At 49.2% G+C, this 14,501-nt stretch overlaps 1 long non-coding RNA gene across 2 annotated transcripts in view; it reads left to right on the forward strand.

Annotated features, from left to right (window-relative positions):
• The first annotated feature begins 6,016 nt into the window (after positions 1-6,016).
• The window catches only part of LOC119001039 (uncharacterized), a 58,260-nt gene continuing 49,775 nt past the window's right edge, over positions 6,017-14,501 (forward strand). The window contains exons 1-4 of one of the 2 annotated variants that reach the window (XR_005069469.1): positions 6,017-6,144; positions 8,337-8,474; positions 8,865-9,018; positions 11,421-11,531. This is a non-coding gene — a long non-coding RNA (uncharacterized LOC119001039). The remainder of the gene's footprint in view (positions 6,145-8,336; positions 8,475-8,864; positions 9,019-11,420; positions 11,532-14,501) is intronic. The other variant, XR_005069468.1, reaches the window with a different exon arrangement.

Below are 14,501 nucleotides of genomic sequence, written 5' to 3' on the forward strand. Positions count from 1 at the left end.
ATATGGTTTATAAAAATTTTCTCTCATTCTGTTGGTTGCCTTTTCATTTCTTTAACTGTTCTTTTGGTTGTGCAGAAGCTTTTCAGTTCGATGTGGTCCCACTTGTCACTCTGATTCTGTTGTTTATGCTCCAGAGTATCCAAAATATCATTGCCAAATCCAATTTCAAGTAGCTTCCCTACATTTTCTTTCAGGAGTTTTATGATATAAGTTCTTATATTTAAGTCTTTGGTCCATATTGAATTAACTTTTGTAAGTGGTGTAAGATAAAGGTCCAATTTCATTCTCTGCATGTGGTTATCCAGTTTTCCCTGCACCATTTTTTGAAGAGACTACTGTTTTTCCATTGTGCATTCTTGGCCCCCTTATCAAATATTAGTTGATTGTATATGCAAAGCTTTAATTATGGGCTCTCTGTTAAACACCATTGATCTAGGGTCTATTTTTGTGCCATTGACCCACTGTTTTTATTACTATATCTTTGTAATATAGTTTGAAATCAGAAAGTGTGTTACCTCTTGGCTTTCTTCTTCTTTCTCAGTATGGCGTCAGCTGTTTGGGGTCTTCTGTGGTTCCATATGAAACCTTAAGATTTTTGTGTTTCTGTGAAGAATGCCATTGGCTTTGTGATAGGGGTGGCATTGAATCCACAGATTACTTTGAGTAATATGGACATTTTAACAATAATAATTCTTCAGATCCATGAACATGGAATGTCTTTCCATTTGTTTGTGTTTTGATTTCACGCAAAAATATGTTGTAGTTTTCATGATACAAATCTTTCACTTGCTTAGTAAAATTTATTCTTAGGGATTTTATTTTTATGCTTTTGTGATTGTGGAGTGGTTTTTTTATTTTTTCAGATCTTTCATTATTAGTGTACAGAAATACAATTGATTTCTGTGTGTTGATTTTATAGCTTGCAACTTTACTAAAATTGTTGATTAAATCCACCAGTTTTTTTGTTCAGTCTTTGGGACTACCCATATACAAAGTTTTATCATCTGAAAATAACAATAATTTTATTTCTTCATTTCATATTTGTATGCCCTTTATTTCTCTGCCTTGACTAACTGCTCTAGCTAGATCTTCCAGGACTGTATTGAATAAGACTAATAAGTGTGAGTGCCCTTGTCTTGTTTCCGAACTTATAGAAAAAGCTTTCAATTTTTTATTGCTGAGTAGTATTAGCTCTAGGTGTGTTCTATGTGGCTTTTATTATGTTGAGATATGCCCCTTCTATTTGCCAACTGTTGAGGATTTTGTCACAAAAGGATGTATTTTGTCAACTGGTTTTTATGCATCTACAGTGATGATCATGTAATTATCACAACACATTTCAATTGGTGTAGGTTGAACCATCTTGCATCCCACGAACAAATCATACTTGGTCATGGTGTGTGTGTGCTCCCTTTAGCATGTATGGGGGTTTAAATAGAATGCTCAGAATCAGCTTCATTGAGAAGCTGACATCTGAGCAGATATTGGAAGATGGTAAGGGTACAGAGCATGTAGGTATCTAGAGGAACAATGCTACAGGTATTAAAACAGCCCTGCACACCCTTGAAGAAGGGTATTATACTGTGAATCTCCAGAATCCCAAACAACAGTGAGATGGACACTGCGTCACCACCCAAAACACTCTACTCAGCTTTGGAGAGATAGAGAATCCTACAAACAATGACAGCAAACTTGGAAGCACTACCCAGGTTAGGGGGAATGACGGGGACATTTTTTCAGCTTGGTTTTTAGGGAAGTCAGATGAGCTTGCTCAAGGAAGTGCCACAAATCTCAGAACCGGAGGGATAGCAGAAGTAAGCACTGTGGAAGGAAGAGTTTTCTAGACAGAGGCAACAGTGTGACAGCCCTTAGGAGAGCATCTCAGGAATCTGCCTGCAAAGAATGTCATTGTCTGAGGGCACCAGCTGCTGCATTCTGAAATCCATCTCCACATTTTTACTAGACCACACTTCCCACAGTCTGCTCTCAGCCCATACCTGAATGCGGCACCGACAGTAAGGAGGGACTGTTCCTGGGAGGCTGATTTATTTCTGTTCCATCTGCCCTTTGTTCCCCTTTGCCTTTTTTCCACCTTTGGTGGAGGGCTGTGTTTCCATTTTATCTCCTGTGTAGGCTTATTCGCAGTCACGTTTGTGTTCTTATTTTAGTGCTTAATCTTGAACTTATCACATATCCCTTTATTACTTATCACATGTTACTTTTACTTAACAGCTGTGCGAACATTACAGTAATACTTCATTTCTCTCCTCCCAATCTTTGTTTTTTTTCATACATGTTATTTTACATGTGCTTAAATCCCTACACCATGTTGCTATTTTTTTTCATTAAACGGTCGAGTATCTTTCAAAGACTTTACCCTTTATAAAGTTTATTTTATTCTCATTGGAGGGTGAGGGGAAGGGAGAGAGAGAAACATCGATGTGAGACAGAAACCCCAATCGGCTGCCTCCCGCATGTGCCGTGACGGGGGATGGAGCTCTCAACCCGGGCAGGCTCCCAGCCCCTGAATTGAACCAGATACCTTCCCGTTACAGGATGACACTCCAACCAACTGAAGCACTCTGGCCAGGGCTCTTTCAAAGACTTTAAATAATGAGAAAAATTGTACCCCTTTATTCATTCAATTGCATTTCAAGTGCTCTCCATTCCTTTGCATAGATCTCAATTCCCACTTGGTGTCGCTTTCTTTCAGCCTGAAGGACTTGCTTTAACATTTCTTGTAGAGTGGGTCTGCAGATGAGGAACCAACCCTCTTAGGTTTTTGTGTCTGAAGAAGAGTATTTTTTGCCTTTTATAAATATATTTTCACTGCGTATAGGATTTTGAGCTAACAGATTTTTCTCTTTCAGAGCTATAAAGATGTCGCTACAGTCATCACTTACTTTGCTTCCAAGGAAAAATATCTTTCTGCAATTGGTGTCTTGTTTTATACTTGTGGATACAGAAAACAAACTGATGGCTGCCAGAGGGCAGGGGATGGGGGATGGGCAGAAAAGGGGAAGGGAATTAAGAAGTACAAACCTGTAGTTATAAAATAAGTCATGGGGCCCTGGCTGGTGTAGCTCAGTGGATTGAGCATGGGCCGGCAAACCACACGATCGCGGTTCAATTCCCAGTCAGGCCACATGCCTGGGTTGCAGGCCAGTTCCCAGCAGGGGACTCACGAGAAGCAACCACACATTGATATTTCTCTCCTTCTCTCCTTTCCTTCCCCTCTAAGGATAAATAAATAAAATCTTTTTAAAAAATTAAAAAATAAGTCATGGGGATGTAATACACTGCATAGGTAATATAGCCAATAATATCATAATATCTATGTAGGGTGATAGATGGTTACTAGACTTAGTATGGCTACTACTTTGTAAGGTATGTAAGTGTTGAATCACTATGTTGTACATATGACACTGATATAGTATGTTAAGTATAATTAAAAATAAACTAAAAAACATGCCTTGTTTCTGTGGTCACTTTAAGATTTTCTCTTTATCTCTGGTTTTGCACAATTTGATTGTCATTTGCCTTAGTGAAGTTTTCACGTTACTTGTGCTCAGGTTTTGTTGAGCTTCTTGCACCTATGGAATTATAGCTGTCATTCAATGCAGAAAAATTTGGAGCATTATGTTTTCAGATGTTTTATCTATCCCTACCTCTCGACCCACTCCCCCAGGGACTCCAAAGGCATACTTATGAGGCTACCTGAAATTGTCCCACAGCTCAGCGATGTTCTGTTAGTTTATTGAAATATATCTCTTCTCTCTATGTGTTAACTGTGGATAATGTCTTTGCTGTTTTCAAGTTCAGTATTTTTTCTGCAATATCTAATAAGCCATTAATTCCATACAGTGTATTTTTTATATTTCATATTGCAGTTTTCATCTATAGTTCATTTCTGTCTTTTTAACATTTCAAATATCTTAACTTTTGAACATACATAATACAGTTATAATAGCTGTTTTTAATGTCCTCATCTACTATTTTTAACATCTGTTTCAGCTCTGAGTTAGTTTCAATTGATTCATCTATCACTCCATTATAAGTTTTCCTGCTTATTTGCATGCCTGATAAGATTTGATTAGACCTAGCTGGGGTAGCTCAGTGGACTGAATGTGGGCCTGTGAAGCAAAGGGTTTTGAGTTCAATTCCCAGTCAGGGCACATGCCTGGTTGCAGACCAGGTCCCCAGTAGGGGACATGCAAGAGGCACCCACACACTGATGTTCTTGCCCTCTCCTTTCCTCCCCCTCCCTCTAAAAATAAAATAAATGAAATCTTTAAAAAAATTTAAAAAGATCTTATTAGATGTCTCACTGTAAATGTTACCTTTTTGAATAATGGATATTTTTACATTGCTAAAAATATTCTAGTATGCCGTTAAATTTCTTGGGAACCTTTTGAGTCTTTAAATCTTCCATTTATGATTTGTTTGGTAGAACTGGAGCAGTGGTCAGTTGATGGCAAATTATTCCCCGTGACAGAGAAAATACCCTTTTGAGTACTCTAACCAACGTTTCATGAATCCTGAGGTTTTCCACACTAGCTGTTTGGAAGAGTTACTATTCATATCATATTCATTTCTGCATGTGTGTGACACACAATTCCAATAGAATATACAGCTGCTGAGGGCAAGGTTTCTGTACCTTTCCGCACAGCTGGATTCCTAACTCCCATTAGTGCCTGACACGATGTGGAGAGAAAAAACGAGAAGATAGGGAAAAAGTGACATGGAATAAGCATTGATAAGAGAGTGACAATCAAATCTGAGGCTATTAGGGAAGCGGGGCCTGTGCACAGGCTGGGCCTCAGGTCAGAGCGGCTAGTAAGTTGCTAACCTTGCGCTGAACTCTGCCCTAAACTTTGCTCACAGCTGAGCCATAGACATCCTGGAACGGGACCAGCCCTACTGACACACATGCACTTTACCTCCTTCTAGTAGTCCTTCCCTTCCTAATTTGCATAATGGAATGCACCAATCCCCACTAACCTAGCCAGCTACGGTTCCTTTCCACTAAAGAATTACATATTGTGGGTTTTGCCTTTACAAGCCCTGGCTTTCTTTGTCCTTTTCGGAGCGCAGTTTGGGTTGCTACCTGGCCCTACATCTCCTGGGTGGCAAATCTTTTTGTTCAAATCAGTGCCTTTTGTTCTCTATCAAGCCTGAACCTCTTCTTGGATTGAGAAAATGACTCTCGAACGCAAAGTTGGGGCAAGAGGCACAGCCAGACAAGCCAAGGATTCTGCTAGTGAACGTGATCAGGGGTGACAAGATTGTGAAAAAGCCTGTGGTCCTTACGTCATGGACTCAGTGTCCTTGGGGCCCCTGGGAAACGGCCCCTTCCCTAACAAGCCCAAAGACCCTGCTTTCCTCTCACCCATTACAGACAGTTAAGGACTGAGGCCCGCCCTACACAGGCCTTCTGTCCACAGTCCGGAGCTCTAGTCCTACTGCCCCTTGGGGAACTTTGACTGCGTCCCGCCCTCCCCCCACCGCAGACCTGTTCTGCATTAAGCAGGGAGGCACAAGCCAGCACAATGCCCGGCACATAGGAAACGCTTGTAATGCACTCGGTTATTGCACTGGCCATTGCAGGGAGGTAAATTTCAGCTTAGAAAGCCTTTTCCAAGACTCTAAGCCAGCAGCGAACGGTGGGGGGCTTTGTCCTGCCTTTGCGACCCCCGCCCCGCGCCTGCAGACCAGCCTAGAATGGTCCATAGGCTTCTGCGTCCACGAGCTGTTCCAGGTTCCCACCACCAAGGGGCGCGCGAGAGGGAGCAGTTGCTCCCTGGGAGCTACCACTGAGGGGCTCAGAGGTAGGACAGTCCACTCCGGGAGGTAGAGGGTCTGAGGCTGCGCATTTTCACTTCTCTGGCTTCACCCGTCCACTGCTGCGTGGTCACATCCAGCTGGGCGGGGCGCGGGATGGGAGATTGGTTTCCAGGTGTGGGGGCGGGGTCAGGGACCCTGCTGGGCAGTGATTGGCCACGGCGGGACTCCCGGGTTAAGCCCTTCCTGGGCGCCCAACGGCTCCAGCTGGACCCGTAATCCGGGCCTCTTCCTTCGCCTGCCCGGTTCCCCATTGACCGTTCTGCCTGGGGTGGCACGTTGGTCGCAGAGCTGGCCCTGAGGGTGAGGCGTGTGCTAGTGCGTGTGTATGCGTGCGTGCGTGCGCATGATGCGGCTTTTCCCAGTGTAGAATTTTTGTCCGAGTTGGGCTACTCACCCACCGACTGTCCGGACAGGCCGGTCGGTCGGTGGCGAGGTTCGGCGCCATGGCTGGTTTGTAGCCAGAGTCCCTCCCCGGATGCGCGGGTGACAGTGATGTCTCCACGTGAGCTCCTTCCATAAGGTTTAGCCATAACGCTGTCACCACCACCCTGGCCGGGCGCCTTTGGCACCGCCCGCCCCATCAGTCCTACAGATGCTGGCGCTGAAGGTCCGGGGAGAGATCTCTGAGCGGGTTTGGTGTCTCTGCCTAGGACTTCAAGTGTGTCCCGCCCTTTGGCGACGTGCGTGTGGACGGGTGTGACATCCCAGGTTCTGTTTGAGTACCTGTGATCTCTCTGAGCCTTTTGGGGGACCGTGAGTGAACCGGAGCTTGTATCAGGCGATTTTGTGCACCATGGCCTAAGCGTCTCTGTGGCTTCACCTGGGTGTGCATTTCCTGAGCTTTGGGCCATTTGTAGCCCTGGGCGGGGTCTCTCTGTAGGTGTCCACACCCCGGGGTATGAGGTCTCTGGGCAGTTGGTGTTTCTGGGTCCCAAGTTGTTATGAGTCAGAAGAGCTTGGGGGTGCGGGAGGTTTTATCTTAAGGTGTACTCGTACCTGAGCCGTTTGGGCAGTCTGTGTCCAGGGTGTAGGTTCTCTGATTTGTCTGGGGACTTTATCTTAAGGGTCTGTGGTGTCCCCGAGTCATCTGAAGTTCTATCTTTCTGTTTGTGCGGTTTTTAAACTGAGTCGGGAGGTGTCTGTGTGCTTTGGGAGTCTGTCTCTGGGGTGTGAGGCAGGGGCAGTTTTGTTTCCGGGGACGAGGACTTTGGTCAGTTAGGGAGGAGCTGTGTCAGTGGGTACAGTCTCAGCTCTGTTTGGGAGTCTGTGACTAGCGTTGCGCCCTCTCTCCGCAGAGAATCTGTTCCAGGTTGTGTTGGGGGGAGGCTGTTTCTGGCGTCTCAGGGTATGTGAGTCTCTGTCTCCGGTGAATGAAAGCTTTTATCTTTTTTGGTGTGAGGTCTCTGTTGGAACCTGGAGCCCCAAGTCCTGGCTGTGTGTCCTTAGGCAAGTCACTTGTCTCCTTGAGCCACAATATGTGTCATGATGAATAAAACGAAGGCAATAGCCGTGTTAGAGAGCACTGTGCATGTCAGCAATGGGCGGAAAGGGCTCGGCTCCCAGTCAGTCTCCCCCTAAAACATTCTGAACACCTGCTCTGTGCCCAAGCACCGCGGTAGGACTTTGGGGGCACAGCAGAGGAAAAGTAATGGACAAAGTCTCTGATTTCATGGAGTTGGTCAATAAATCCGAAACATGGCTGAGAGTGGCAAGTGCTGTGGAGACAAATAGGCCCGCTCAGGGGAAAGAGTGTTTTACTCACTGTAATCGGGGAAGGTCTCCCCAAAAAGGCGATGGCTGAGCAGAGACCTGGAGGCAGAGAGGGAGCAGGCCCTGGATGCCCTGGGGGAAGGGCTGGCTGGGAAGAAGGAACAGCAAGTGCAACGGTGCTGGGTGCTGATGGGAAACCCGCTGGGTGTGTTCCTGGGCATCGGGGGAGCCCTGTGATGCTGGTAAAGCCCTCTTCACTAGGTGTGGCACATAGTGTTCAGGCGAGGTGTCTGGCGTTGCCATCTCTCTTTCTCTTCCAACCTGTGAGGGAGTTGGGTCACGCTCCTGTTCCAGACCAAGGACCTGAAGCTCTAAGAAATGGCCCGACCTTGCTCTCCCGCTCACACCCAAAATTGCTAAAAGAGGGGTGAAGTGTTCGACTCCTTCAAGAGGGGCAGAGGGTTGAGGGTCAAAGCTTTGGGGAGGACACCATCCACAATGAGTGTCAGGCACCCTGCCGATATAATTTAGGATAACACAGGAATCAGGCCCGTGCTGACAGTTCTCCTCCTGATGGAGGGAAGCATGGTAGGGATGAGAGAGGAGCCAGGGCAGAGGAGAGAGGCCGGAGGGGAAGCTGGGGAACAGTGAGGAAAGCCGCTGGGGCGCCATAGTACTGCTGTGATTTGGCCCGATTGACCTTCACTGACTGATCCTACTCAAATGTGTTCCCCTTTCCCCTGCCCTGCCCTTCATTTCACTCCCCTTCTTCTTCCTGCCAGAGCAGTTAAGTCCTAAAGCTGTCCTGTCCGGTGCAGCAGAGCAAGGAAAGCAACTCGGAGGGTCAGAGCCCAGGCCCAGTGGGCAGGGCATGCGGACAGAGGCACCTGCTGCTGTGGTGGGGGACAGAGCCGCAGGGGGTAAGCAGGATGTCCCTGGGGTTGGGTGGGGAAGGCTAACTGGCTGAGGGATGCCATGCTGAGTGGGTTGTGGAGGTCAAGGGCAGGGCGTTCTTCCACACAGCATGTGAGGTCCACCTCTGTGTAGGGAAGGGATGGATTATGTGCGTTGGGATTGGTCGGCTCAGTAAAGGTATGAGCATAGTGGAGCTCCGAGTCCCGGATTAGAAAGGGCAGCATCAAATGTGGAAAAGAATAAAATGAGAACATACCTCGAGGCGTTAGACTGGAATTGGAGGCCTCCATGTAAACGTGTGGGTTTCGGTATGTGTACATGCACACCCACGGGTAGGTTGATGGACGTAGGTGTATGTATTTATGTGTGTGATCGGGCACATGCGTCTGTTCCAGGACGTGGTTCCGGTTACAGCAGCCCTGCGGTAGCAGTAGCACAACCAGCCCCAGATCCCAGCTTCTAAACGTGACCCTCCACTAAACGCTGGTTGCGGCGCCGCACGAGGGAAAGCGTCGATGCATCCGGCTCAGTGTGCGCTGCCGATAAAGGGTAAGTTCAAGGAACACTGGGGCGATGTGGGTCAGGGGCACGCTTCACAGAGTGAGGACAAGTTTGTATTTTGAGCTTTGAGATATTACTCACATGTCACATATGTGAGTTGAAGGTGTACAGTGGGATGATTTCACACACGCACACACACACACACACACACGGGAATGGTGACGCAGTAAGGTTAGTTGGCGCTTGCATCCCCTCACATGGTGACACATAATCTGTGTGAGGGGTGATAAGATTTCACCGATTCTCTGAACAAGGTTCACTACAAATGAGTGTTGCTGAATGAGGTAACCATGTGGTACCTCGCATGGTACCCCATGACTTTACTCCTCTGGTAGCTGGATGTTTGTCCGCTTTGCCCAGCATTTCCCGCAAGCCCTGGACACATTGTTCTCATCTCTGTTTCTGTGAGTTTGGATGTTTTGGCTTCCACGTAGGTGAGAACCTACAGTATTTGTCTTCCTCTGTCGGACTCAGCACAGATCCTTCAAAGTCCGTCCATAGTTGCAGAAAGCAAAAAGCAGGGTTATCTTCCTTCTCATGGTTGGCCAATACCGTGTGTGTGAGTGTGTGTGTGTGTGTGTGTGCCCCTGCCAGGGGACATCAATGCCCAGATGGTTCTGTATGGGTCATGGGACTGGGGTTCTTCTCTGTGGGAACAAGCCTTCCCCGGGCAAGGGCACCAGAGTGAAGGGGCAGGTGAGGTCTCTGAGCTGGTGGAGCGAGCTGTGTGACTTGGGACAGCAGGTGAGATCAGGTGAGGGACAGCTGACGGGGAGAGGAGACCTCCTCTGTTCAGGGGCAGGCGTCTGAGAGGTGAAGGCATTTGCCCTAAGTTCTGGTCACTCTGGGCTTGCATGCAGTGCAGTTGGGTGCAAGAAAGGACCAAAGGCTGAGAGGAGGTGGGCATCATAGGACACATAACCTCAGGTCCTGTGCCTCACACGGTCCCTGAGAAAAGCCTGTGGCATCATGGGGTCTAAAATATCATCTCCAGTCCCTACCTCCATCCACCGGTCACAAACACAATGGACGTGAGAGAAACCGAAGCCTTCAGGGAACACCACCAGTGGGGCCGTGATGTCTCCGCGAACACCCTCTGCCCCGCCCTCTGTTTGACTCTCGCTCTGGGTTCATTATGTTGTGTTCTTGCGAGCTGTCAGGTTGCTCTTCTCCACGGTGTGCCTCTCCGGGAGAGGCAGTACATGAGAGGCAGGCCGGCCACCACCGGAGCTTACTAACGTTCCTGAGAGTTCCTAGCAGAGTAAAAATCCATTCATGGGGCGCTGTTGTGCCCACGCTGAGATTCCTGGGTGTGGATCACAGAGTGTGCATTCATAAAAGACCGAGGGTTCCAACGTGATGTGAACACGGTGTCTGGGAACCCCCGGAACAGGGCATTGGTCTTATCTTCCCTGCTCCCGGGCCCCTCTCTCCAGTGTCGGGGTGTAGAAATGACAGCGGTTTGGTGCCATCTCTGATGCACAGACCCAAGGCCAGACTCTCTGGCCAGGACGCTGCCATGCTGTCTGGGAGGAGGCTCCCGGAGCGTCCTTTCCACAAAGCACCCCGATCCCAGTCTTGTCAAGCTTCCATCTGAAACACCTCTGTTGACATCAGATTTCTGTTTACCGAGCCATCCCGGGCCGTAGAACCCATGGGTGGTGCGTGTTTGCCGTTCCTCGAAACCCTGTGCGGCGGCTACCAGATCTTACCCTCGACTGAACAAACACAGGTCACAGTGAGTCCTCCACAATGCCTCCCGACCTGCGGCTCCAGCACGTACTGCTAGGCAACACCGAGCAAGTTCCTTAGCATCTCTGTGCCTGATGTCTCCGCTATTAAAAGGGAAACACTACTTAGCAGTGCATCTAGCTACTTCAGCAGGGCCCCGACTGTGAGAAGACACAGGGAAAGATGTGCGGCTGGTGCCTGGCATACGGACAGGTCCCAACCCGTTGCAGCTGCTGTAGTTCCTGTTAATATTGTGGCCATTGCCACATTTCCCTGGAGCGTGCTCCCTAGGGACAGAGTCAGGAGGACCTTGGACGAGGTGGACGGAGTTTGCACTGTCGCTCCGGCTCCTCAGGGATTCAAGAGCTGAGTGTGGGGGGCGTGGGCCAGGGCATGTGTCATCGTCATACGAGTGTGCGGCTCCCCCTGGGACGTTGGTGTGAGACCTGCCCGCAGTGCCTGGGCCGCACCGTCAGGGGCTCAAATGGAGAATGTCTGGGGAATGCGAACCCTAACGGCCTGTTTGTGGGACTTGTGTGATGCTCGGAAAAGGAAGGGGTCGTGGGATAATGCTGCAACGTGAGTATGTACATTGTTCTAAGTGCTCTTCTCGTGTTCATTGGATTTATTGGGGTGACCTGGGTTACGATATTTTGTAGGTTCAAGACTGAAATGGCGAGGCCGGGGGACCTCATCGTGCGGCTCCTTTTACTGCTGGTGTTTCCATCAAGTCCAGTTCTCCCGGGTCAGATTGTGGAGCTGTGACTCAGGTAAAGCTGTCAAAATGCTAACAGTCAAACTCTCACCAGACGCACGTCATTTCTTGTGTGGTTTTCAAATCGTGCTCTGTTGTGTTTCTTTTGCCCACCTTTTGCATTCATTATTTCTCCCACAAGAGCCCGATGTACTACTATTACCTGGACTACGTTGTGGGGAGTGGGAAACAGTGCAGAGTCTGAGGAATGTGGCCTAGGGAAGAAAGGTGGGGTGGAGACCTGGGAGGTGAAGGTGGGGGTGGGGCAGGGAGAGAGGAGGGAGGGGGCCAAGGGGAGGGAGAGGTACCCGGTGGGAGTGGAAAACAGAAGTGAATAGAAGCTCCCTCGTGGACGCTTGCCCTGGCCCTGGGGTCGTTTTCGGTTCTCGGTCTACACACAGAATTTTAGAAGTCAGTGAGTACTCACAGCGACACTGTGAAGTAAACATCTTAATGTTAGCCCTTGTTACAGATGAGGAAACAGAGACAGAGTCGAACGGGTGCAGCAATGTACCCAAGGTCACCTAGCCAGCAAGGGCAGGGTCAGATTCGTGCCGAGGCCAGACAGGACCCTAAGGAGGCGTGGCACCTGCCCCTGGACCCTTGAAGGCACTAGTGCCAGGTGCTTTTGCATCAGCAGCCGTGAGCGTGTGCAGCAGCGCTCGTCACGTTACCTTGGGTGTGGGCGCAGACTGACCACACGCGATGTCTCCTAAGGGCATGGCGTGGGTGATGAGACGCAGACCGCGGTCTCTGGTCCATAGCAAGCCATCTGCACGTATTTGCTGGTGTCCATGTCAGCACGAGCACTCTCGTCGTCGTCACCATCATCACCATCGCTGTGGAGGGGAGCTTGCGGTTTTAATTAAGCAAACAAAGCAACTGGTAGGAAATTACAAAGACATGACACGCCCCTCCCAACCTCACGGTTGTAACAATGTGTGGAAAAAGGCCTGGGAGGGAATGACCATGTACCAAGTCATTGTCTCCAAGTGTGAAACTCCAGATAGTTTTTGAATAACATTACTTACTGTTTGGTTTGCTGTGTCATCATTATTACACAGCCAGAGTTCCTAGTACTACATTTAAAATGGTTTTTCTGAAGGTTCGTTGTCTTAGGTACTGAGATGCCTGAGGATAAAGCATTGTTTGCGGATGCTGGTCAGGAGGAACAGCCCTCAGTGCTTGCTCTCAAAGCAGGAGGTGGAGCTGCAGTGCAGTGGAGAGGGAGGAGCTGTGGGGGAGCTGAGAGGTCCGGGTGGCAGATCGAGAAGGCTGCAGGAGTTGAGATGTTGCCCCGGACAGGACAGGCCCAAAGCAAGCCGAACACACCCCACAGGTCCCTGATGGAGACAGGGCTCTCAGGAGGGTCCTGTGTGCATCTGGGCTTCTCAGACCTGCCCTCTCCTTGCCCTCAGGGGCTGCGGTGGGACAGAGTGTGGTTCTCAGGAGGCAGCAATGCTGTGAGCTCCGCTGGGGGTGAGAGTCGCCTCTTCACCTGCAGCAGCGCTCCTTCTGTGGGTGTTCGGGAGCACTTTTGAATTCCGGAAGCCTGCAGCTTCAGAAGGGAAACAAGAAAGACAGTGCAGTCCTTAGAGCCACCCCCCGCCCCCCGCCCTGGGACATCCATGCCCAGATAGCGAGATGCGGGTGCTGTGGTCGTCCGTTGGGAATGAGCAGAGTGGGACTGGGTGACTCAAAGAAGAAAGCTGGAAGTGAATGCGAAGGGGAGAAACACGTTAAGAGGGAATAAACAGCAGGTCCGTTTTCTGGCCTTGCTTTTCTGGGAAGAGGATAAAATGGTCCATTGCGGTGGTGAGAGGGCGTCCTGTTCCGAGGGCTGGGAGGGCAGATCTGGGAGGGCATCAGTGCACTGAGTGAGAAGCGTTCAGATCTCAGGCCATCAGTGTGAACGAGGGACCACTGGGTGTGACGGAGCGAAGGTCTCAGCCTTTAGCATCAACAGGCGCAGAAAGCTTCCAGCAGAACCACTCATACTTGCCAACCTCCTAGTCCAGGTCAGGGTGACTCTTCTGGACAACTCTGATGGTAACTCTGTGTGTGTGTGTGTGTGTGTAACAAACATAGAGAGAGAGAGTCTTTATTTATGTGACTACAATTCACTAAGCTCCGTCCGTGGTCTAGGCACTGGGCCGGGTGCCTGGGTGTTACAATAAAAAAAAAGGGACACATAAAAGGACATATGCCTGCCCTCGTGGAGTTTATGTGAAATCATGAGACAATAGGGAATCTAGGGATCACAGATGAGTACAGAAATTAGTCCTGTGGCGGGTGGCACCAAAGAGGCGCGCACTCCAGGGCTGGGGAGGAAATGGCTTCCGCTCGGTCTTTAGGGAAGTCTTCCTGGAGGAGGCATTGGTTGAGTGGCAGTACGAAGGCTGCGCAGGAGTTCACTCAGCAGGAGGCTTCAGGAAGAGGGGCAGGCGGGGCTTGGACATGCCTGGAAGTCCATGTGTGGGATCGTGGCCTTTTTGTTTTATAGTTCATAAGTTTTTCTTTAAAAATCATACCTTTTATTGATGAAACCTCATATCAAAGTTATTGTAATTATATGTATCCTTATATGTCTGTGATATATAAAATGGCAGTCAGTGTAAAGCTTAAGACTTGAATGGTTTGCTGGATGACAAGAGTGATAAGACTCGTAGGTATAACTCGTCTCTGCTACTGGGACACAACCCTCTCCCCTTGGCCTACAGGGGACAGTCATTGCTCCACTGTAGTGCACACTGACGGCCCGGGAACCAGATCGTCACGGGCTCAGACCCACACTGGTCCCCTGGGGGGTCCCCAGGATAAAGCAGTGCCAGGTACTTCTGTTGTCCGTAGAGTGTGATTTAGGACCGAATACTAGGACTTCCCGCTGAACCCATCTAGAGGGCCAATCAGAAGGACTGCCAGCAAAGAGACATCAGGCACCGTGGGGTTAGTGCGGTTTTCCTCACAAGCCCCGGGTGGTCGTGCT

This window comes from Sturnira hondurensis, unplaced genomic scaffold (assembly GCF_014824575.4).
Source record: "Sturnira hondurensis isolate 20B ecotype Veracruz unplaced genomic scaffold, ASM1482457v3 Scaffold0016561, whole genome shotgun sequence".
Lineage (NCBI taxonomy): Eukaryota > Metazoa > Chordata > Mammalia > Chiroptera > Phyllostomidae > Sturnira > Sturnira hondurensis.